The sequence below is a fragment of the Photinus pyralis genome, unplaced genomic scaffold, assembly GCF_008802855.1.
Source record: "Photinus pyralis isolate 1611_PpyrPB1 unplaced genomic scaffold, Ppyr1.3 Ppyr1.4_LG6, whole genome shotgun sequence".
In the NCBI taxonomy this organism is placed as follows: domain Eukaryota; kingdom Metazoa; phylum Arthropoda; class Insecta; order Coleoptera; family Lampyridae; genus Photinus; species Photinus pyralis.
Window position 1 is genome coordinate 22,012,311 of NW_022170663.1, and position 26,043 is coordinate 22,038,353.

Here is a 26,043-nt window from a genome sequence, read left to right on the forward strand (position 1 = left end):
CTCTTCGGGTTAGCAAGTAAAAACACGCTGAATTTTTCCATTTCCGGCCCCAATGAAACAACGAAGTTTTGCTCCAACCAATAACGCGGTCAATCGAAGCTTACAATACCATATATGGTTACGGTATCAAATTACATAGGTTATCTAAAGCGGAAATTGGCTTTTAGACCAATAATAGAAATATAAAACATTAAAACGGGCAGGTACGGAAATAAACGAATGTGAAGGTTACAAAAGGTGACTACCACAGAATAGAAAAGTTATAAACAGGGTGATTGAAATGGAAATACGAACAAAATGTTGATATAATAATAAAACTGTTACACTGTACCATAATCATCGATGCTCGGTTTACGTTTGAACGATTACTCACTAATGGGACGAATTTGTACCGTTAAGAGTTATATTTATTTATTTATTATTAATTTATTATCCCCCTCTTGTTCTGGGCCCTCAACAGGCTCGCGCCCAATTACAGAGTGACCGGAGTAATGCTTTTTAACTAAAGCAAAACCGAATTTGTTGCTAACTTGAAAACAATAAGACATGATGGAAATGAACAGATGCGCGCACTAATGAAATGTCCGGTATCTTAATATGGATAAACAATTTACTGCTCAAAGGCTTATAATTTGTATGATTTTATATTTTACATGGTATTTTATACACAAATCTGTTGCTAATTATGAATGAAAAAGCTAATATGGTTTTGCTGTTATAATATTAACAAATGATTGTTTCTGGCATCATAATTTATACGTATCCGAATTCTTAGCTAATTATAAACAATGAATCGATGCACTCGCTAACGGTAGTTTTGATGTCTTAATATTATATTTGCATAAACATTTTAGTAATATCTTAAGAGGTGGGCGCCAACCTTTTAAAGGCGCATATTTTGCGTCTCATTAATCAGAAGGAAAAGTGGATCTAATTAATACGCCCATCTATACATAAAAGCGCCCAATTTGGAAATTAGCTACTAGTTTTGCATTGAAATTATAATTGCGCATAATTCTTGAACATCGTTGGACAATTACTATGGGAGAAATTGTGCGGACGTACGGATTTACATAAGTTGACGGACTATCGGGGGGCATCGGGATAAATTCCGGTATTTATTTGTGAGGCACGTCGCGTTTAAAAATAGCGCGCTGTTAAAGTTGGGATTAGAAGAAAAATGTAAGTAATGTAAATAAAAAGAATCGCGGCACAGACATTAAGAACGGTGGGCGATAGAGGAAAATTAGTGTCTATTTCTGGCCGTAAATTAACGATTAGGTTAATTTAATATTAAAGTGGCACGTAATTCGTGATCTATATAGTACCATTCTGTATACATCAACGGTACCACTAACACATCTTGGGTGGCGGTGTCTATTTATAACATCAAAGTCTATCGTAAACCATTTATATAAATAATTGCTATGTGCGAGCTTTGACCGAAGGATTCGTTAATTAGTGTAGATTACGGTGTCCCGTTTCGTAACCGGTAATAATAATTTCACATGCACCCCCTGATATTACGAGCTAATTCGGTGTGAATGCAACTCTTTAAACTGACAATGCTACCCACTTAGGAACGATTTAATAATCATAACCCCCAAATGATCGTGTATCTGGCAAGTGTAAAGAGACCACCAGTATTCATCCCCTATATGAAATATTGTATGATGTTATTATATCCAGTTAGGGGAATTTATAATCCGTATAATTTGGTTGCCCACAAGCTTATTTCGCTCGAGTGCCTGAAATGGTAACAAGTGCGCGCACTTCTTTATAAATGGAGATTTCGATGCGAAAAAATAATTTGAAGAGGGCGATTGTAGTGCCTATTTTTATTCCGTTCACGAACCTCATTTCGTATGCTTTCATTAACTACCGATTCAATTGCTTACTTTAACGTCTCCAAAAAAACTCGTATCGTATCGGCGACCGCGTCTTATAAGAGAGGAATTAGAAATTGCGGCAACTGCACAAATTCCTCGAGTGGGATGAAAAACGCTCCCAAAGAAAATTTCGCAATCAAATCAATATTCCATAAAACACCGGCAGCGGTTCTGTACGCATTTTACGAGTGCTGCACGCATGGCAATTAGAAACTGTCGCATTTCGCAAAGAACATCCCGTATATTACGCGATGAGAATTTTTGATCGAATCAGCGTTTATTCCTACGCTTTAAATTCAATAATTCGATCCAACCACCGATCAGTGGTACCTTTTACCCTTGTAGTATGCGTATTGCACTATCAGAAAGTGAGCGAAAGCCGAAAATCAGGTCAAAGCTCGACGAATACAAAACGGAACTGTATCAATTGTTTTCTTTTTCAAGTTGGGTCCTGATCCTGATGACAAGTTCGTGATTTTGGTTTACACGTTTTAAACAGTTTTCCGAAGTGTAAATTGTTGGGGGAAGGCAGCCAGTAACAATATGAATACTTCTATGCTCATATTGCTTTCTCTCCATACTATCAAAAAGGATTTGAGCATTTTTTGAATCTCTTACATATGGGATATGGAAACTTTAAATGAATATCAAATATTGTACAACAAGGTCTCATAAAATCGCAAATTTTTGAATTTTCTTGTCGATTTAGAATTTCGTTGCCCTTGTAAATTTAGATTTCAAGAAAAATTAGACTGAATTCGGATTTTGATAAAACCTTAAATTTTTTGTAGCAAGTATACGGACAAAATTGTGCCCAATTACCGTTCCCGTGTTTCTAAAATATTTGTGGTCACCAGTGCCGTATCAAACTTACGTTTTTTTTAAAAAGTAGGGCACTCCATATTTGATTGCAAAATTGAAAAGTACTCCAAAAGCACTTTTTATGTAATATATTATAGCGAATATTCCAGAAATCCCGATAGATATCGAGGCGCCATGAAAGATTAGTCATCGTAGGCGGATATGACGCAATCTTTCCGGGAAATATGACGTGCTTGTTCTAGAACATTCTAGAAAGAATATTGTTTACTATATAAGCAAATCGAATTGTGTTTCGAATCAGTTCCAATTTCGACGCCGAAGTAATAAATAGTTCACGCTATTACAAATTATGATAAATAATATTTTAACTGTTCCAAATTAATTTATGTTAAGACATAGATTTATTGTTAATTAATTATAAATAACTGAAGCACGTAATTAAATTTACGTTACAATATTATACCCGTAACTGTAACGATTACGCTGTTATACCCATTTTTATTCAAAATTTGACAGTTTACCTATCGAATTTTTTTCAAAGAAATTAAAACGCGCCGCCGCTTCAGTTTTGAATTGAGGCACAGGCTGAGACCTCTTTTACTTTCACATAATTTTTTAGGTCCTTTATCGAAAAACAAAAAAAATTTTTGAAAAAATAGTTCATAGTCAAATAGCAGATCACTTTGAATTTAACAATATACTAGATAATGACCAATACGGGTTCAGGAAAGGACGAAGCACAATCCAAGCTTTGAGTAAACTTGTAAACAACACCCTCGCTTGTTTTGAAGAAGGTCTCTATTCACTCGCAATATTTTTAGACCTATCAAAAGCATTTCATAGTGTCTCGCATAATATATTACTTAGTAAACTGGAACGGATTTATAATTTCGACCAAAACAGTTTAAAACTTATTGAATCATATCTTTCGGATAGATCTCAATATTATGTTATAAATGAAAATATCATGTCCGATAAGCTACATACCAAACGAGGGGTTCCTCAGGGATCCATATTAGGACCATTGCTCTTTTTAATCTACTTTAACGATTTTCCCCAATATATGAAGCCACATGCCGACTGCATTCTGTATGCAGATGACTCCAATATTTTCTCAAAACGGCAAAATTTTGATGAAGTTTTAGCGACCAAAGAAGAAATAACATCTCTGGCCTCTACATGGTGTATAACCAATGACTTGATCCTAAATAAAGGAAAAACAGAAGTGTTACTAACTACGTTAAGGCATCACACCTTTGATAACCCTAGTTTTGTAAAATTTTTAGGGCTAGTCATTGATGAAAAGCTAAGTCTGGCGGCACATACTAATAGTATATGTAAAAAAATCAGTACCAACATATATGTTTTACGAAGACTGACCGACAATGTGTCAAAGCCAATTTTATTAACAGCATATTATTCGCTGATACACATGTTAATAAACTACGGCTTATTCATATGGGGTAACTGCGCCACAGCCAAAGATGTCTTCGCCCTGCAGAGAAGAGCGATACGTATAGTTGACTCATTAGGTTATCAGGAAGAATGCAGAGACTCCTTTAGACAATTGCAAATACTAACCCTGCCGAGCATGTGTATACTAGAATGCATACTCTATGCCAGAATTAATACAGATAATTTTAAAACCCATGCAGACATACATTGTCATGATACGAGAAACAAGAACAATATTAGGGCAGCTTACGTTCGACTCTCTAAGACGCAAAGTAATCACCAGTGCCAAGCTAAAAAATTCTTTAACCTCCTACCAAAGAGTATCCAATCATATGATATAAAAAAACTAAAAGTAACCCTTAAACGATATCTAACATTAATAGCATATTTTTCCATACAATAATTTGTAAGTGAAGGCTTTAGAGAATCAGAGTGATTTTAAATTTAAATTGACTATTGTATTAAGTAAATATATAAGTACATTACATATGTTATTTAACTAGAAAAACTTGACGAATGTAAGCGCTACTGTGCAAAACATGAAAATATATTATTATTATTATTATTATTACGTTTGTTTTTACTAAAAGCATCTTTGGTTAAAATTTCAAAAAAAAATTTCTCTATAAATAAGAAAGTCTACGCATGCGCTATGTGCGGTGTGTATGCCTTTACTAGAAGTATCTGTGGTTAAAATCTCAACAAAATATATTAATAAATAAGAAAGTTGACATTGCGTAGCCTGCGCATTCGCAGTTTAATTGTCAAGATTTTCCTTGGCTCAGCTATACGCTACCGAATGCAAAAAGAATGAACTAAATATCTTGATAACTGTAGGAATAGATAAGGCCTCGGACAGACGGACGGACAGAGAAAGTTGCTGGAATAGCGCACCCAACTTCGTTGGAAAATGCGCTAAAAACTGTAAGACATTTAAAATTCATTATTTTGTCGACCACTTGCGTGCGGGGTAATATGCGCAAGCTAGCTTTGCAAGTTTTTCTTTCTTTCAGGGATTTTGATTTAATTCTTTCACGTGTTTCGAAATAATTTTTTTACCAAGTAATCGTAGAAATGCCTTGATATATTTTTTGTACGTAGAGTAAAAGACGAATGATTTTATCAAAGGTGTGCCGTGAAAATATTTGGGAGAATTTCCATTTTTGAACTAGAAATGCAGATTGGAAATGTTTATGTTTTCGTCTATGGGTTCAAAGTTATGATTTTCGTTCAATGCCAAAAGACAACGGCTATGAGGCTTACTATTCAGAAGGTTAACGTTTGCAACACGAGCGAGTGGAGAAAGTGATCCAGGTTATTTCTATTTTACATATGGCGTTATACAGTTTATGATTTCCAATGTATGTGAAATCTATTGTATGTTGAATGTTTTTGGGTGAAGACCTACATCCGGTGCGTTTAGCTACAGACTTTTGAAGAATGAAGTACTAATCGTAATCGATTATTAGGGATGGTTTTGTGTAATTTTTCTCTGTTGTGTTGGTTGGTCCCCTCGCCCCATTGATTTACATAGTGATCACGATAAAGTAAATTACATCAAAGATAGGAGCACATTTTTATAATTCCAACAATTATGTTATGGAAATAATTATGACAGAAAGCAATCTGTACATATTTTAATCGACCGAACCCGATACCTAAGTCACCCACGCCAGGTTCACGCGTATTTTTCATTAATTTAATTTTCAATTAAGAAACAATGACATTCACTTGTATTCCAATTAATGAAACGATACGAAAGTGGATGTAACATAATGTAATTTATTGTTAATATTTTTATATGGCCCGATTGATTATTGTCACTGGCCGGCTCGCAATCAGAACAGATTTCACGATTTTCCAAGCATGTGATTTACACGATACGATTGTAATTATTTTATAACTTGGGAGTGCCCAAGATTTTGAGCTTTTGAAAATTTTGTTGTGGTCTTCATGGGAAAATGAACAAATTCTATCTCACAAGCGAGCTTATTGCCTCTTACTTGGTAGCTTGAATCAGCGGAAATATTGATTAATATACACCCTTAATTGTGTTTTGTCTTTGCTAATTTTAATGAAATCATTCCATTTTGAACTTTTTGCTGCTGCGTGCATTATAAAAGCCCACGTCTTCCGTTCAAATGAAAATTTATAGGCAGCACAAACTAAAATGACCTTTACTAGATAAGGCCGATTTACAATAATTGTTTTAATTACATCTGTCCTTATCTAGTTATTAATTAGTAACAATAATTGTATTATAAGGCTTAGCCTGGCCATATCAAATGTATGAAATCACCATTATTTATTATCGTTTCCAATGAAATCGTTATACAATGTATTTCCGAATGGATTTAACGATACGTGAAAAGGGCAATTTTCGTGGTAATAACGCAAATAAGCGACGTTTCAAACCAGAAGGCCATTAAATTCTATTAATAGATGAAAAACGGGATTTTGCACTTCTCATTTCTCTTGTTGCAATTTAATTTATGACTAAATTTAAACTAATTAGCATATTACATTACGAGGGGACATTTTTATGTAATCTACATCTACCGAGATATGAAAGAAAAATAATTTAAGGCAAAACAAAGTTTATTTTTTTCACATACCTACGTGCGTTCTACAAGTGACGTAACCAATGATAATTTTGAAAAAGGTATCGAATCTTGTGTTACCAAAAGCATCAAAGTTTCCTGGCAAATTTCTTGCCTGGCAAGTGTCTGTGCTGATGTTAAGCAAAAGTGTTATTGTGCCTATAGCCTTTTAGATAAAAAATCATATACTGAATAAGATTTACTAAGTACATATTGTAAGCAACATATTAATTTTTTTTTTTGTTACAGGTAAGAATTTTCATCTACCGTCAAATTGTGCCATCTCTTCAATTTTTGGGTGACAGATACGTAAGGCACATAATTTTTTACGTTATCGAGATTTTTATTTTCGGATAGCATATACTGAATATAGTTATAATTATACAGGGAGTCCCACGAGGATTACCGGTTATCTATATCTCGAAAGGGAGATTTTGGAGTTTTGAAAATTTGTACACTTACTAACGTACAAACTAATTTATTTTAAATGGAACACCCTATATATTATTTTATTTTTAGATTCTTCGTAAAATTCTAGGATGTATAATGTCCTGTACCTATATCTAAATTCAGCTGTTTTTGACATATTTTAATTTTTATGTAAAAAATGACGTTCGTGGGATACCCTGAATTTTACAAAACAAATAATTCAAAAACCATTTGATTTAGTCTTATGGTGAATTTACTCCAAATTTTTCGTAAATTAAAAAAATTCATAGAAATTAGAATACTGCACTTCCGGTTCCGGTATTACCGAAAGTCGTATAAAAGTGTAAATCCTGAATTGGGCTCATTGTAAAAATTTGCTCACAGTAGTTTCCCGACTTATTTCGTCATTGGAGTCGTTAAAAAATAATGTGCTTCCCCCCTCTCCCAGTTTATAAGTTATAACCAAAATCTTATTTTTTCTAATGGTTCATTTTACTTGTTTTTGCAAACTTACCCGTTTCTTTGTAACCTGGGAAAAAAACATCTAAATATACCATAGTTGTATAGGCAATTTCTTGCTCTACAAAATTTGTTAAGGCAATTTTAATGGAAATTTGCATTGAAACTAGATATATGCTAAAAACTACATTTTGCTGCTATTTTGACTGAACTTTCGCCAAACTGGCGGCACGCGCACAGCTTTGTCGACGTCTAAAACTAAAAAACTGAAAAAGACCAACAGTTAAGGGACATATCGGACGATCAAAAATGAGTGATTGTTGAGTCGCCTTTGGAAGTTCCAAGTTAAGTACGATTTCCCATGTATACAAAAATTCCAAAGGTGGACGGTCAATCATTTTTGATCGCTGTGTATATAAAACATTAAAAAATTGAAACTACCCGATAATTTAGGTACGTTCGCAAATCACTAATTGCACTTATCCGGCTAAATTGCTATCATCATTACTTTTCTTTTTTTTGTCCTCTATCTCATTCCGTAAAAATCTAATATGGCGCCCAAAAGAAAAAAAAGTAGTCTACATCTAGCGTGCTGATAATAGGTCCAGATTCTCCGAAAAAAAGTGCCCATAGAAGGTGCTAACCGGAACCGTCCTTTCCGACCGTTTAAGTTAAATGAAAACAAAATTTGAGTTTCACTTTTTCGGTGGTCATTTATTTTCATACATTTTTTAAAATTTTAAATGCGTTTTTTTAGTTACAAAAAAGGACAACTTGCCCACATTTAACCTACACTTGTATCCTTTCACCGTTGTGGAGATCCCCAATGGTGGTAACTAATTTGAACCACTCTGTACAGGTCCGTAATAGGAGTTTTCTTAATTAAACCCAAAAAAAGCTACACCGCAATTTAAACCATGAAGTGTTACAGGTCATTGAATTCAGAATGAAAGGGTTTAAGAATAGATATCGGAATATCAGGGCCGTATTTAAAAAATGGAGTAGATCTTAGTTCCTCAAATATGAAACGTCAAATTAAAAAATTAACACCGAGTTGCCGTGGAGAAGTATCATTGGTTTTGCTCTCGGTCAAATATTAACGCCAGAAAAAAATAGTTTGTAAAATCCAATAATCCGATTTTTTCAAAATATTTAAAAACCAGGGATTTCCAAACGCCATCTTATCCCTTTGATTGCGCAACTTTTTCCATTTAACCAAATTCTTACTCTTACTAGAATTTCCATAATGGCTCTCCGTATCTTGCTTGGACAAAGAAAGTGTATGGTGTCGCCATTCATTTCAAGAAATTCGTATATTGTGTCCCAGAATGAGGAGAAGTAGTAGTATCTTGTTGACAGCGACTTCTAACAGGATTTGCAAGTAACTACTTATCAGAGTGCGGCACATTTATCGCGTCCTCTTACTTTGTCCGTTTCTATGCCAAGACATTTGCATTAATTTTCATTTTAAAAATGTTGTAATGGCTACACAAATTTTAGAGCAAGATCCCAGGGCCTCCAGACCTTACTTATTTTCTGATGGACAAAATATGTGCAATAGAGTAGTATTAGTGTGTACAAAGAACGTATACATATCGTAAAAACTGTAGGAGATGGCTCACCACCAGGTCTTTGTATAAGGCCCCGCGACGAACTTCGTCGCTACCAGTCTGGGTTTTTAGTCCCAACGAGGGTTCAGGTGTCTGTATGGGCGTCCCCCTATCCGCCACCCGGGGACACATCTTTGGTGCAACCCTTCTTTTAAAAGCAAGATGGAAAATTGCATGGCCTTGCTGGCCAAATCAAACTATATATGAGTTGTAATTCACTGATTTTCACATATTATATGGGAACGAGATACTGCTAACAAAAACGCTTCAGTTTAGAATCTACGTGCGATATATGAGTTACGATTTACTGATTTTCACAATCGCTAATAAATTCTAAACGGTTAGCATTATCTCGCCCCCGAGATGGGTAACTTGCCCTTCATTCAGAGAATTCAAATCTACGTTGGGAGCCGAGGTCCCAATATTAGGTGTCGTAACTAATGTGGTTACAGTTTTTTGCCACCCCCGTGACCGCCTCATTCCCGGCGAAAATGTTAGTTTACAAATAACAAGTCAGTACACAAATCAAACAATTCGAACTTTTACATATTGAAATGAATGATCAAAAATACAAATTCATGTTGGGACCTACGACCATGTAATCGAAACATAACCATAAATTGAGCAAAAATTTGCACCAAAAACGATTTCAAACAAAAAATTAAAGTCATTTTTTCGCACATGATGCATTCAGGTTAAATCTACAAAGATGGAAAATTGCACACAAAAAACAAATAAATTATAAAGAAATGCAAAGATTACTATCTGCATTAAAAATAACAAGTATATAGTTATATATACAGGGTGGAACCTCGCAACCATAAAATTCTGCCTAACTTTCTCATTTAAGCGACTTTGTATCTCTTACGGTTTACGAGATCCATCATAGAGAAAATGACAAAGCTCACTTTGTATATCAAAAGTGAATTTTGTTGTTTGTCTATACATTCCAGGGACATTCTTTTCCCGATTCGTGTGTTTCGCTTCATTCACATTTTTATAAATAACATATCTCCTCTGTTCTGTTACTTAATTGAAACTGAAACTTGCAGAATTTGGCTACAACTGTTACAATTGAATTTTTTGTGTCCCACATTTATTTCATCTTACATCCAGATACAAATCGATTACGTTATATTCAAATTGCTTTATTACATATGATATACAATTGTGCACTATGACTCATACATAGAGACTTCCAGAATAATTACGTTTCCGACGAAATGCGTCACAACGGCACTTTTGTATTACTATTACTACTCTGTTACCATATCTTACGACTCATGTACGGTAGAAGAAAGGCAAAAATTGCCTATTTTTAGATATTTTTACATAGAATCCAGTGGCGTAGCAAAAAAAATTTTGGACCACCGTTTCTAAGATTTGACTCAATGTTGGTATTTTTTAAATGCAACACACTGTATATCCTAACGTCAATTTTTTGCTTTTTCCTGATTATATCAAATAACACAACCTATAGTTTAACCTAGAACCAAAAATACAATCCTTATTTTTTACTTTAAATAGTAGGCCATGAATTCAGGAAGATTTTTTTTGTTTATTGTATCTATGGTAACTAAGGCAGCCGATACCAATCAATATAAATATTTGCTGACGTTAGAAATGTGTCATTTTGAAAAATATGATGTTTGGGTGATGCAATTTTTCAATATCATGCCTCTTATGTGCATATGTCTTCTTATTTTGGATTTCTCATAATTAGACAAAATAATCCTCACGTAACACTTTATGAAATGCTTTTTTTATTGGAGAATAGCTCTCTCTAATGGTGCGGCAAAGGTGTTTCGATGGCATTAACAATGAACATTTTATTCTATACAAACATAGCAGCGCGTTACCTAGAATGAATAAATCAATTACAATCGCTGGCTTCGGTAGTAATAGATTTTGTGGAATTTCATTTATGGCATCATTGTGGCCAATAAAAATTGTTGCCCAAATTATCCGCTAATCCCACGTTTCAGTTCACCGTGCGGAATAAAGGTATGCGCCTATAGTAAAATTAATAAGGAAATAGCTAAGAAGCATCAAAGCGTTTTTCTTTGCGTCAAAGAATTCAATTCTATAATTCGTATTACCTACTCGTCGCATTTACTAAAAGAAGAAAAATAATTAGTGGAATTGTCGTTCGCGCACCTGTTAGTAATTGTTATCGGTATGTTTACTCTAATCCTAATTTAATATGACATCCATGAAAAATGGTCATCCTTTATATGTACGCATGGAAGCTCCTTTTTCATTCCGGTTTATATCGCATACCTTAATGTTAAAATACCTCATAGAAAGGCCAGACAATAAAATTATATGATTTGAACAAGACGTCCCACGCAAGTTCCTTTGCCTCTCTTCGCCTTTTCTTCTTATTGTATTGTAAACGGCAGTGCCGAGACTAAACGCTTCTGATTTTGTGCAGGCTTTTTATGAATTAACAATCACCCACATTGTACACAGCCTCACAGTGTACCGAACAGCCTACAATTACGCAATAGACAACTTTAATTTTTAACAATATGCGAGAATTATTGGTAGTGAACTGTTTTTAAATTTGTTTAAAAAAACTAAATGGGTTAAGATAAACAAAGATTATCAACATAATAAATAAATTTTCATCTTAATTAGTTCACACAAACGGATTGTTTTGATCTCTGTATTGTAATTAATAAATTCTCGTGCTTGTTGACCTTTCCGACCACATTGTATTTACGGTCGTGTAAAAAAGTGTACGCAATAATTCAAAAATTCGCCTATTATTTTTGTATTCGACGCGCCTGTTTACCGAAAACCTGTTTGGCAGTACTCCTTAATCATCAGGTTGTTCGAAAGTATATGGCCAACTATGTTCGTTTCTTTAAAGTGGCATGTCATTATTCGTAAATCATCCGGGAAACGGTGTTGTACTGTTATTGTTACTAAGACATTTTTCGTAATTTTATTTGGCAAAATGAACCAATTAAATTTAAAAATTCGAAGAAAAAAATCGATTTTTTTAAGGTACAAAAGGTACCATAGAGATTACTTATTACCTATCATGGAATATCAACAGTGTTTAGCATTATGCACAGTATCAATCAGCTTTATATGAGCATTATCGGTATTACAAGCAGTGTCAAATGATTGGCATTAATGTGCACATTTGAGATAGTCGATAACCCCTCATTAATACAGTTCTTGTAAATTTCCCTTACTACACTCTCCAGGCTTGGTTTTCTGCAAGAAATAATTTTTCCCGAGAGTGAGTGGATTAATTCTAACCACCCGTACGTTTCCCTTACTACACAGGGAGGTATTGCATTGGGGCAAAATTGACCTCCCACTTATACACGTTTTGAAGCCCCAGGAATCGGAATCAAACAATATCTCGATGATGTCGGTCTGTCGCAGCAAATTTTTTTTATACAGTTTTTAATACTTTGCGACCTATTCCCGAGTGAAATCAAGTGCATTCGTTTGGAAAACTAAATTCTGTTTTGAAGTGCTTGAAAAACTGAGGGTAAGCCACTGAACAAAAATTTGTACACATCGGAATTCCAAAATTGTAAAAGAATTCCAGAATTCCAAAAAATTCAATCAGATTTCTGAAAGATTTCCAACACTGCAAAAATTCCATCGACTTCCAAAGAATTTCAGTGAGAATTTTAAGTTCATATTAATGTTCTCTCAAATGCGCTTTAAAAAGATCACCATTCCGCACAGCGACTCGTCACGGAGCGTGAGATGAATTCCCTTGCAAAACATACAGTCATACCGAACGATAAGAAGTAGTCACTCCAAAAATGTTGAAAAAAGAGGTTGTATATCAGAATTCCACATGGTCCTCGAAAAAACCTTTGTTTTTTGTTTTATATAAAAGTCCTTAGCATTAAAACTAACTGAGTTAAGACAAAAAAAAGGTTAATCCCTATGTCTTTCGGTGACAAAAAAAGGAAAATCATCCTCTAATTACCGCCCCAATTCACTGTATTTATGTTCTCGTGATGTGCTCTATAAGTTTGATGGGTTTAAAGTGCTTATGATTTTGAAAAAACTTAAGTGAAAAGAGCATCTTTGTAATTTTGCAAAAAATTGCTTCTTCTTCACAATAACCCTACAAGTACAACAATTTTTGTTTTTTCTCCTGTAGTATAAAAATTGAGTTAGGTAAATATGTTCAATTTTTTTTGGGGTAATCTTTATAAGGGCCAATGATTATATATTTTTATATGATAAAAAAAATTAGTAAAGAAATCTCAATTTAATTCATAAAACACAAATTAATTAGCATTGCAATTAAACGGAGCGGTAGATATTACTGTGCAAAAAAAGCAGAAGCTGCAGATACGGTGCGGTGAACTTAATGTAAAAGCAAAACCCCTCACGATTTAACCGGATGCTGTTTACTACAACTCATTTAGCTAGCTACTGTTAATTATCTCACTTAGTGGGCTAGATGAAATTCCAAAATTCGGTAATCCAATTGACACCTATTGGCTTTTGTTGATTGGAATGTTGGTATCAGCGGGCGGGGTCGGCGATGGCAAGCTGATAAATACGTAGACTGCATCGCCTCGATTGGTTTTAAGCTTGTTTTCAATTACCATTGGAAACCAAAATCATCATATGAAGTTTAAAATATTAGTTCGTTCGCTTTCGGACGCAACAAAGATAAATAAATATCATGACGGGAACGGTTGCAAACTGCGAATTAATAATAGCTTTGTTTACGGTAACGGTGGCTGACACACAACTCTAGAAATTAAATGAATTACGTATACCTTCTATCTTCAACTCCTAGAACCAACATAAATACTTTCGCCAGGACACGTTTTGTAACGAAGCGCCTCTAGATACCGGGTGTTCACATACAGAGGGGTCACCAAAACTGGTGGAAAGATGGGTGCTTCACTACAACATTATTTTTTATTGAGTTCCGTCATAGTTTAATTATTTAATTTAATTCATTGAAGAGGATTTTTAATGCAAGCTGCTCTATAATTTTAAACTATAGCCCGTTTTACCTTGACTTTACAGTACAGGGAACATATGGAAATGCAATCCTTATAGGAAAGCGCGGCGATGCGATTTATATAAACTGCAAATACGCGCATTTTATTCAAATCATATTCTGTAGACATTTGGCATCGTTGTTAACCATAAGAGCCTGTACTGCAAAGTCAAGGTGAGAACTATAGAAATGTAGGAAATCGTCGTCTTGAAAAATTCGTAGGAACGCTATAGGAGTTCATATTGTTAAAGATCATTTTCAAAATCTCCCATTAAAATTGGAAAATTTTATTTTAGATATCATAAAAAGCTTCTTTTAAAAAATATGTTGTTTTGAAGATATATTCAGTATTCCAGCTGACATTTTCACCCTGTATCTAATATTGCAATTACTATCAAATCTGCACATATTATTATTCGTTAAATAACGCCAATAATAATCCTACGCATTTTAATTTTTTAATTTAAAAAAATGTGCTATTGTTTGCGTTTTGTCCGTCCGCCCCTCCGTTCAGATCCACTTCTGCTGTTTTGAACTACTTTTAGAGGAATTCACTAGGGCCCTGGAATTTTGTGCAATAGGTAGCCTGTATCTTGAAGCTGGAAGCTCCACGTCTTCAAATCTTGTTATTATTTCCTAATATTTCACGATCGGAGTGGAGGAGGAGGTACCCACAAAGGGCGTTTGGGACATCTGAAGGAAATATATCAATTGGTGACGTTACAACTTTAAGAGGGAAGGATGTAACGAGCTAGTTACACCTTGTAAAAAATAAATTTTATTCTCTACGCCACTGGTAAAAACTTGACTGTAACAATTTATTTTTTATAATGAAATAATTAATACCACGGCTAGCTGAGTAATGAATAAATGTTCAATGACTCTTACCTTGCGGAAGGTGGGTTCTTTATCTCCACTTATCATCTGAAAATTAAAACCTGAGGCTCTGGTTTGACCACTTTCAAATAAATACTCATGAATTGACTTGACAATAAAAACGGTCAATTCCTAGTTTGATACAATATACATGATACATTTAATTAAGTTACATTTACCGATGAGTTGAAATACGAGTATTCTCCCATCGACAGCTGATTTTCTCCTTTGCAAAGGTAACGGCGTATTGGAAAGTTGGATGGTCTTTTTTACAATACAATCGGACTTTTGTATCGCCAGGAAAAAGTTTGGTGACTTGTTCAAAGTGAATCTCGAATTTGAATTCAGAATAAACCCGTCCTTCAAGTTCCGCACAATTTATTGTTTCTAATTGGGTTTATTTATTGGAAATATTCCGCAGTATGAAAATTACTTTTATTACATATGACAGGAAATGCTTTGTTTTTAATTGTCTAAGATAACTATGATTTTCAGAAAAAATATGTTTATGAGCAAATTTTTGAATTCTTTTTTGATGATCGCCTAAAAAATGTTGTGTGCACCTGTGCATGGCCAAAAGTGATTTGTTAGGCCTCATCTGAATTGCGGCCTCGGCTACCGCCTCGGCCACAAACAGCAGCTTCGGCCAAAAAAGATCACTTTTACGGCCTTGGTACACAAATAACTATTATAACAGGGTTTTGACAGCCAACAAAAGCATGAATTAATTGTCTTTAATCTTTTTACTGATTGCAGTTAAATATAAATAAATCAACTAGTTTTTCAACGGAACTAGCCACTCTAGACACTAGCGCAACGAAATGTTTTGCATCTTCGACCCCGACGTTTGTGTGGTAACAATTTATTTAAGCGCGAGCACAATAATCCATAATGCACCGAAACGAAAATGTTCGCTCACACGATTTGTCTGGAAAGTTTGGCAAAGAATTTCGTGCTTAACAATTTATAAATTTTCGCGTACCGGACCCGCGAACATTTTCTTCGTAGGTTTGAGTAAAACTGCCGCTCTCCCACCATACCGAATCCCAAATACAAAACGGCCCCTCCGCAAACTACGCGTTCACGCTGTGTTTTGTACATGCGAAGGTATAACGAAGAGTACCTCCCCCCCCCCCTCATGCTTCTTCGCGACGGTTGGTTACAACCGGCAACACTGTAACGTTTCGACTGTTTGAACACTTGTTTCTTATATTAACGCGCTCCTTATTGCATATTAGTTCCGTTCTCTCTCCCTAAGAAGCGGTACACCGTCAAAATTTCAGCGTAATTATCTGTAGAACGGAGTTTCGAAGGAGGGTACTCTCAAAGGGAGGTTGGAACGTCTAGACGAGACAATCTACTGGCGCCGTGAAAACTTCAATGTGTATATCTCGCAAATGGAGTGTTGAAAAAATGTACCTACACAGGTAACATGTAATACTGCAAGGCATTTTTCTAAGGCATTGATTCTTGCATTATATGGCGTACATTTTGAATGTGTACCAGGCGGCCTTTACATGTTTATGTGTATAACAGTCGCTTTTTTGCGTCGACTTGGGACACTTGCTTGGAAATTTAGAAAATAAAAACTTTACTAAAAACATTTTTGGAATAAATTTTCGGCTAGAGATAATCGTTCTTGAGATCCTTTTGGCACTTTTTTTTAGATTTTCTTAGAAATCCGCTTGGGATCTTTTTAGAAACTTTTTTGAGGTAAACAGTTGAATCGTTATCGATTTTCTAATAAGCAAAAATATATAATACTAATAGCGATTTGTCCTGATAATAATTTTGAAAACAATGTCGGAATGCATTCTCCGCTATCGTTTATGTTATTATTAATGCAAATTAATAAAATGCAATAAAGAAAAAAAACTTGCAATCAGACTAATTCTTTATGACATAAGAAGATATGAGTTGGGTCAGGTCAGGTCGCGATCATGCGTCACTTCGATCGACGGGACATGAAATGAAACAGTTTTTGGTCCTTCTCGCCAAGCGAATTGAGTTGCTCGTGGGCTGACGTCCCCAAATACCAACAATAATTATTGCGGCTTAAAAATAAAACAGAAATTAGTGGAATAACAAGAGTTTAATAATAATAAGCCTTAGATGAGTTACGAAGTGAGTGAGTGAGTGACCCTTGGCATGCACGCACATTGCCCATTAGCCACTCGCTGCTTAGTTAATTAATTACGGGACTCAACGCACAAATAAAACATACGTATTACGTCCCACATTTCATCTCATAACTTAACTATGTATTGTGCATTAGTAGCACGTTAATGATAGTAAAATTTATTGTTTAATGGACTAATTACTATTTTGGGGGACATTCTTCGGTGGCGACGTGTCTTTTTATTAATTGATGAGGTCACCTTCTGATCAATCCTTTCGTGTGTGAGATTTTCGAAAATCTGCCTCCGATTTTGAGAATTTGTTCTTGGTGTTGCCGTTTCCTAGCCGAGTCCGATTTCGGGGAAGCATTACTAATTGGCAATGACAGCCAGTATATCATTAAGATATAAATAATCGAAATGTTTATCCTTCCATAATTAAGCGCATGCAATTGACTTCCGTCTTATGTTAACCATCTTCTTAAGACCAACGCGCACTGCACGCACTCGACTAATATCAATTATAACTGTAACGAATTGGTACGTTACGTTGTTAACGTGTAAATTAGACATGTAACATTGTCAGACATGCGAGACCGCTATTAAAAAATAAGACGTCGATTTCGTGAGGAATCTCGAAATTTTCATCGGAAAAGGGACGATCCCTGTTTGCTGGCCAATTTTCCTGTTAGCGCGTAACAGATGAGCTTATGGATAATTGATTAATAGCGAGATAGTCGGTAAGAGATTCGCTCATATAATTAGAAGTAAGTTGCGCATCCGGTGGTCGATGGTATCGCCGCAAGAAACGCAATTACATGCTAATTGTAACGGGCGTGCAGTTAACCAATGCTTACGTACCTCATAAAATGCTAGTAAAACTGCCCCATTTCTCTACAGCTTCTGTTTGTAAATTGTTTGATCACCTTCTATCTGCCCTATTCTTACCATATCGAGGTATGATCGATCAAAATCGCACTTTTTTGGATATACTTTTGTGCGAATTTCAACTGAGCATTATTTTAGTTATATTAAAAGCTAATTTTGGTCTGAAACACAAATTTTTGAAAACATGACTAAGCAAAAAGGTCAGAAAACCAAGTTTTGCTATGGGGGGGGGGGGGGTGCTTGCTCGGTTTTGCATGCGCCGACCACATTCCGAAAGGAAAAGGAAACTGCAATATTTATCGATGTTCTTTTGCAGGCATACCCAATAATTTTGGTAATCCCCATTCGTTCTAAGTAGAAACAAGACACCATGAGGGGCCTTGTTTGTGTTGGTTTATGAGTTCGGGCTCAAATTACCCAATGAACCATAAAAAGACAATTTATAGAGAGACAGAAAGATTTTAAACTAATTAGAAATTGGATGATAGGTAGTTCTTGTACTATTTCTTCAGAACTTGTAAAAATCGTTCGAGTTTAATTTTATCATGGGCATGGGCGTTCTTAAAAATACACAAACGATCGAATAAGTTGAATTCGTAAAACTGTTTGCGAATATTCGGATTTTGAGGCGGAACTGGGGCGTTCCTATGTTGTCTCAATAAAAGCAACACCTAAATAATGATACTAACGATGTTGTTACCTTTTGGTCAAAGTGCACGTGATCAACAATGGTTTAAATGTTTTGTAGTTTATATCAATATCTTGAAAGCGTTCCATCCCCTGCCATGGACCATAGCAGGTTGTAAAGGGAAGATTCGTCTCCTGACATTATAATCTTTCCTTTGAGACCGATTTCATCAAAAAATCACATTCGCCCTGAAAACTGTGATAAATACCTCCTAGGCTTATTTTTCAGTGCTTTGTAGAACTACCAGAACTTCTAAATTTCTAGATCTCGAGAGTGCCTAGAAGACAACCTTTATATGAATGAAGATTATCCAAGTGACTTATTAATTAACAGAATTATTAATGAATTAATTACCGTCCTTAAATAGATTGATTTCTAATAGTTAATTATTATTGATCACTCATTCGTACTCAAATTTATAACATGTAGATTTATCACAGAGGAGCGCGAAATTACTAGTTATGACTTCGGCGTCGATGATGAAACTTAAAATTAAACAATATTAAATTTCTTTATATAGGTTAGGTTTTTAAAATGATAATGAAAAATCGAATATAATACTCAAAATGAAATCTATTGGTACAGAAGCACTTGTTAATTTATAGCAAATCGCGTGTGTTTCTTTCCGCCCAATACGAACAATTTTGTTTATTGACTAAGCCATTGAAGTAAAAATGGGCACCGTCACTCATCAACAGTATCAAATTTTTATACATGCACAAATCTTCTTATCGTACATCTGTTAATTTGAAGCGCGTCTGAGAAAGGCTTGTGTCACCTCGATCGATATTCTCCTGTATATTCGGAGTGCGAGCCGTAGATCGGGGCCTAGCGGAGGTTTTTTCAGTATAGATGCAGTTGTTCGAATTTTGTGACCATCACAGTATAGTGCATTTTCTTGGGTATTAAAGTGATCACGGAAATCGCGCTGAACACTAAACAGCCGTTATGGACTCGCTATTACGCACAAAGCTATCGTACGCATACAGGCGTCGGGTTCTTGGTTTCATCGCTATGACTAAAGGTCACATGCTATGAACAGAGGAAACGATAGATGCCTGCTACGTGCCCCCCTCCCCTCCCCCACGATTGCCCAAGTTCCAGCCATTTGAAAAACATCCGGCTCCCGTAACCCACACTGTATGACAAAGTGTTTTGGAACATTCTCAAATAAACACATCATATTTCCCGGAAAGATCACACCTGGCTTCGTCCCTTATTGCCGGTGACTCATCCTTTATTAACTTGATAGCGATCTGATGGCGCCCCGATGTCGCTCTAGAATATTCGCTACACTAGACTTGATCGTTGGCTGTTTTATCGATCTGGTTTAATTTTTAGATAAATTGTGGTGGGTGTAATAATTGACGTTTGAATTTGAAATTCACCATTACACAGCGTAACCGCTGGGGATTTTGAGAAATAGGGACGTAGTATGACGTATCATAACTTATTCACTGGAGTGAATAATGTGCTCAAGTGTGCTTTCTATGCCGTCTTTAGAGCGATTTAGCTCCGACAAGAACCTCTCCTGCTCTGGAAATGCTGTGAGAGGGCCCTCGTGAGTTTTAGCAAGATTCGAACTTTCAGGAAAACCTGAATCTTTGCCGAACCTCCCAGTTTTTTAGGATCTTCTTTCTAGCGCATTTTCTGAGTGTCCTGGATCTCTCCGAAGTTTTTCCCAGAGATCTGTCCAGCTTTGGTTAAAGTAGGTGACTGTGTCGAAAGCGCTGGTGTTTTTAATTCTATCCGAGCTTTCCAGGAGCCGTATATGGCCCTCTAGATTTAGTTCTAGTTAATAGTTACGCTCTTTCCATAGCCTTGTATGGTCCATCGAGAGCACTATCTTTCTCAGATTTGCCCAGCAGCGGTAGCGATGTTTAATTTTGATTGTTGTTGTCGAGGGATAAGTTTATTTTTGCAGTTTCATCTTCTTTATTGTTGTATAAACAGGGTCATGTAGACGTTATTTAGGTCTAACGACATAAATGATTACGAGACACCCTGCATACGAGGAGCATTTCAATTTAGTAAAGTAAATCGAGGAGTTTATTTACGAATCAGCGCAGAATTTAGGTATATTTAATTTGAATTTGTATATCCGTAGTTGTTTTTCCATTTTAGAGTTGTGTGTAATATTGTAATTCATTTAATTTAGTTAAAATGCTTTAATGTAGGCACATCTGGTCGTTTGTTATAGGACGATTTAATTGGCGCATGTGTGTTTTTTTAATCGCTGTTACAAGTGATAACAGGAGATGCATTAGTTCCGCGTAAGTGAGGACACGTTCTTTCGAGACTGACGTCAAGGCTAATTATGATGGTGTTTCATTTGTAAAAACCGGAAAAAGGAGATTTATTTTATTATGTGAGTGGTGTTTCGTTAAATACTGCAAGAAGGAGGCCGCAGCGAGCTGGTTCGCGACGGTTGGAAAGCGTGTAAAGTAAACAAAAGTTTTCTGTCAAGGTTCTCGTATCAAAATTAAAAGTTTGTACCGTCTGAATAAACACCGGCAATTCGTCATTTAATTCATCGAGTTAATATTGTTTGTCATTAAAAAAATTGTCTTCAGAAGCTGTCAGCGTTTGGGTGTGGAGTTAAGTGCGCCTTGTTTATAGCAAACTGTTGAACGCCCAGATTATTATGGACTTTGGTTTAATTTTCTTTTCATGTGTTTCGGAATAAAATTTTGTCAATGTAAATCATTTATGTATTTACACGAACCCATTGTTCGACCCGGGTAGAGTTTTCATGTCAGTTTTTTCTTCTCGTGTACAAGCATTGTGTCAGGTGTTAATGAAAATTTGTGTACTTAATCTTTTGGGATTTTTAAAATCTGATCGAGGCTGCCCCAAATAATTAATTAAAACTCAACATTGGGATTTGTGGTGGTGTAGTTGATCGCATACCTAATCTTAAAACTCCTCGGTGTCCTGCCTCAACGGTCTAGTTAAGTATATATCTTCAACCTTCACCCAACTTCCTTCCACAAAAGCGAACAGAAAAAGTCCCAAAATTGGGGCTTCTGGGCAATAATTAATGTATGGGATTCCAAACGTCATTTTATTTGAATCTTTCACTTTCAATTTTTGATCAAGTTTTATTTTTCTTTTTTTATCATTTTTAACGGGGTGAAAATTTTGTTTGGAAGACTGAATTTATTGAAAGAAGCTTTTTATGGTACTTATCCAAAATTATAAAAAGTTTGTTACCAATGTACTTGCTTGAAATTTGTGCTCAGTGGCGTACTTCTGCGTGGCCAAAGGGGGCATATATTTTTTTAAATAGCAAACACTAGTTCATTACATATTCTTAGAGAGACCACTTTTTTGGATATAGGATCGTAAAATCTTACTATATTATATAATCAAATTTAGAGGGAAAAACTCAAATTTAAGGAAATCTACATGCTTAAAAATTATTTATAGTGGCGTGCGTGTGCACATTTTGAGCGTGTTCTTTCAGGTTTCATTTTTATTAATGAGTGTGGTTTTTCATTGTCCATTCAAAAATTTTAGAAATGTACAGGACGTTCCATTAAAAAAATATTTACTGAAATTTCAGAGTAAACCGGAAGTAATAAATAATTGGCATTATAATCACATGCCAAATGTGAAAAAGATTGATTTGCAGTTAACCGGGCATAGTTGACCGTTCCGGGACTTTTTGCGTACCCTGTGACCAAGAATGATGACCGCAAATTGATTCAGCGGTATTAATAAATCAAAAACAGATCAGATACAAACGTTTGAAAGGCGAACTTCTAACACTTTCCATTACGTTTCTTGCATACAAACTCATTCAGCATACGAAACACCGTGCCACAAAAAGTTCATTTCAATAGAAAACTAAGCGTACGCGGTGCCGGAATGTGCAATTTTCGGCAATTAATTATGCTTCCTCTTGGTTATCGTTTCCACTACGAAAAAATGCCAAATGTTCCCTTCGAATAATGGACTGAAATTTTCGACGTCTCGTTGCATTGTTATACTCATTAATGTAATTCATATCGTGGAATAATTTAACGACTTGCCTCTTGTTGCCTTTCTGCGCAAGAAAACAAGCACCCTCCACTTTTAGCCCTACTATACTTCTAGGTCCTCCGACGAAAAAAAAATCACGATTGAATTTTGTATATCGTAAGCACTTCCGTGTAGCGTGCATTGGTAATACTAATAAATGATTAATGGCAGTGAAACCCTTGTGGGGCAATTAGTGCAGGTTTTGCTGGAGCGATCGTGGGATGTTCGCAGCCTTGGACAAGTTTTAATTATTCAAGCTCTAGACAATTCTTAAATACACGCTCGTGGTACACGACGACATGCATTACGTCACACGAGGTAAAAGGGTTGTTACAAAACCGATATTTAAAATAATAACATTGGACTTTTCCCTTAACCCTTTTTAATGAAACGGCAGCCGCCGACAAACGAAGTCCAGGATATTTTAATTTAACTTTTACTTTGATAGGGTCGATATTGAGAATTGCGGCGATCACTTTAAATCAAAAATTATGTCGTATTATTTTCAATTACTTTACCGAGCCTTTTTTGTTCAAGTATCCGGCTTAGTTTGTAGGATACGATGTGCTGTTCATAATGATTATTATCCATTCCATAGTAACTTGTTTGTTCATTTGGGTAATGTCTGCAGCCCTTGTGAGATTTCGACGAAATCTTGTGCAAGTTTATCCGCATAAATATTTTGATTCCGTTTGTTTATTCGTAATTGCGAAAGCTCCGAACGTTTATTGGCATTTATTCAATCAAAACGGCGATTGGTTCTTCGCAATTTCAAACACAATATAGATTTCGCAAACCTTTGAGAGACTGCTTCAAATACGCAGGTAATTGGCGAAAAATGGATGTTTTGCAGTCTATAGAAATTGATACACCTCGCGTATGCATACATCTAAAAATGCTCATTAAAAATACAAAGATATCCAATAACGCAACACTCTCATATCATTAAATATGAAAGGGGTGTTCTCCCACCCGCAATTAAATAAGTATATCATTAAAAAAATATTATATCTTTAGTGGTCGCATTGCGGCAGATTAATAATTATACGAACTAAATATGCGCGATGAGCGCGCTTGGTAATTGGGCATACAAAATTATTCTCACGTATTTGGCCGTGCCCAAGATGTAAATAAAGAGTGTGAGGAAATTGGAAGCGGTTATGCAAAACGCCCACCATCCGATGGTGTAATAATCGCAAAAAGCGTACTTAGTATGCTCCACGTCGAATTGATGCGAATTCTTCCCCGTTGTCCTTTTTTATACTCGGTAATTGAACAAACGGTAAAGTTCGAAGATTCCACCATCATAAAACCAGTAAAAGAATTGTTTGAAAGTCTCAACACGTCACACACCATTGCAATTTAGACAACGACCTTGGCCTTGAATTGTTTTGAAAACGTCCTTGGTGTCTTCAATTCAGCTACTTTGGTAAGTACCCTCTTGGTGCTGATCATACTAAAGAAATGATCACAATTCTAGATATCTATATCTCAATAAAGATTATAACTTTCAGTAACAGTGTAACACCATTTATTCACCTCATGTATGTCCTTCTTTCAAGTACGAGTTTTCTCAGAAAAGTCTTTCTCCTTGTCTTTAACTTTAAAAATTTCACCTATAATGGCCTGCATAGAGTTTTGATGTATCATAATTCATAACGTTTCCTCAGCAATTTAAAAACACAAAAATAATGTTGTTAATGTCATTTTTTTAAATTTTATGCACAAAATCTACACTACCGCTCAAAAGTATTCAGCCGTCCAGTTATTGACCGATAAAAAGGAAATTGGATAAAATTTAAAAGTTTATTCACTGTATATTATGAACCTAATTATCTCCTTACCGTTCTATCGTTGTTTGTAACCCTTTTTCTGAAGAAAATCATGACCATTTAATGTAAACTACTTTCTTCATTTTTACTCTTGATACCCAGCTAACCAGTTTATGAATAATAATTTAAATTTTGAAGTTGTCTGGAATAGAACAACCGAATGCAATATTTATTTGTCAATCTTACTTGATTCATCTGCTTTTATTCTACCTGTAGAGAAGCTCAAATGCAAATTCAGTCAATAACATTGCTAAAATGGGGAAAGAGAAATTATAAAAAGAAACGATTAATTGGGGATCGACCACTCCACAATTGCACTGTTGAAGACTGGAAAAAAGTCTTTTGGAACGAATATAAAACACCATTAATTTAGTATATAGCAAGATAAAATTTAAAAAATTTTGTGGCTGAATACTTTTGAGCGGTAGTGTAGATAGGTCCTTACCACCGCCGTTTTGTTAGCATACTATTCTATTCTATTCTATCAGGGGAGCCTTTACAGGCAGCACTTAGGCTCATCAACGGCCCATTGTGCTAACCCCCTCTCTAAACAACCAAAGCTTAGAGCCCGTTCCCTTCAATGAAGGATAAGACCCTATTTAGCCTTAGTTTCCTCACCTCCCTCGGTTCCAAGTAACTGTCACCGAGGAGTTTATGTCTGTCCCTGATCAGAGCGTCACAGTAACAGACTACATGCTCGGTAGTTTCCTCTACCTCACCACAAAACCTGCACGCAGGGTCTTCCACAAGCCCAATATTGTGCAGGTGATAGTTGACCATCCAGTGTCCCGTGAAGACACCGACGATCTTCCTAATCTGACTTCTGTTTAGGTTTAGAAGCTTAGAAGACTCAGATTTGCCAAGAGGCCCTGTTAAAAAGGTCTTGGACTGTCTGAGTCCAGCTGCCTGTTGCCATTGAGCCTGGAATTGACTGGTCGCCCAGTTCTTAATCCTGACCCTGACAACTGAGGGAGCAATTCCAAGGGTGGGCTCAGGCCCGACAAGGACCCCACTACTGCCTTCGCGAGCCAACTCGTCCGCCCTTTCGTTGCCCCCTATTCCAGAGTGCCCCGGCACCCATATCAAGCTTACCCTATTAGACTCACCTAATCTATCTAGGGTTCGCCTACAGTCAAGCATCGTATTCGAGCGGACCCTGTCAGCTGACAGAGCCTTTAACGCCGCCTGACTATCACTACATATGTATATATGCTGGTTACGATAACCTCTACGGAGGTTTTCTTGCGCACAGGTCGTGATGGCTAGCACCTCTGCCTGAAACACAGTACTGTGCTGGCCAAGGGAGAGGCTGATGCCTACTCTCGGCCGGTCACCGTGTATACCCATGCCCGT

The 26,043-nt window shown here is 35.9% G+C and overlaps 1 protein-coding gene across 6 annotated transcripts in view; it reads left to right on the plus strand.

The window, feature by feature from the left end:
• The window catches only part of LOC116175025 (protein pangolin, isoforms A/H/I/S), a 308,557-nt gene that overhangs the window by 68,110 nt on the left and 214,404 nt on the right, over window positions 1-26,043 (plus strand). The gene's annotated exons all lie outside the window — the stretch shown is intronic.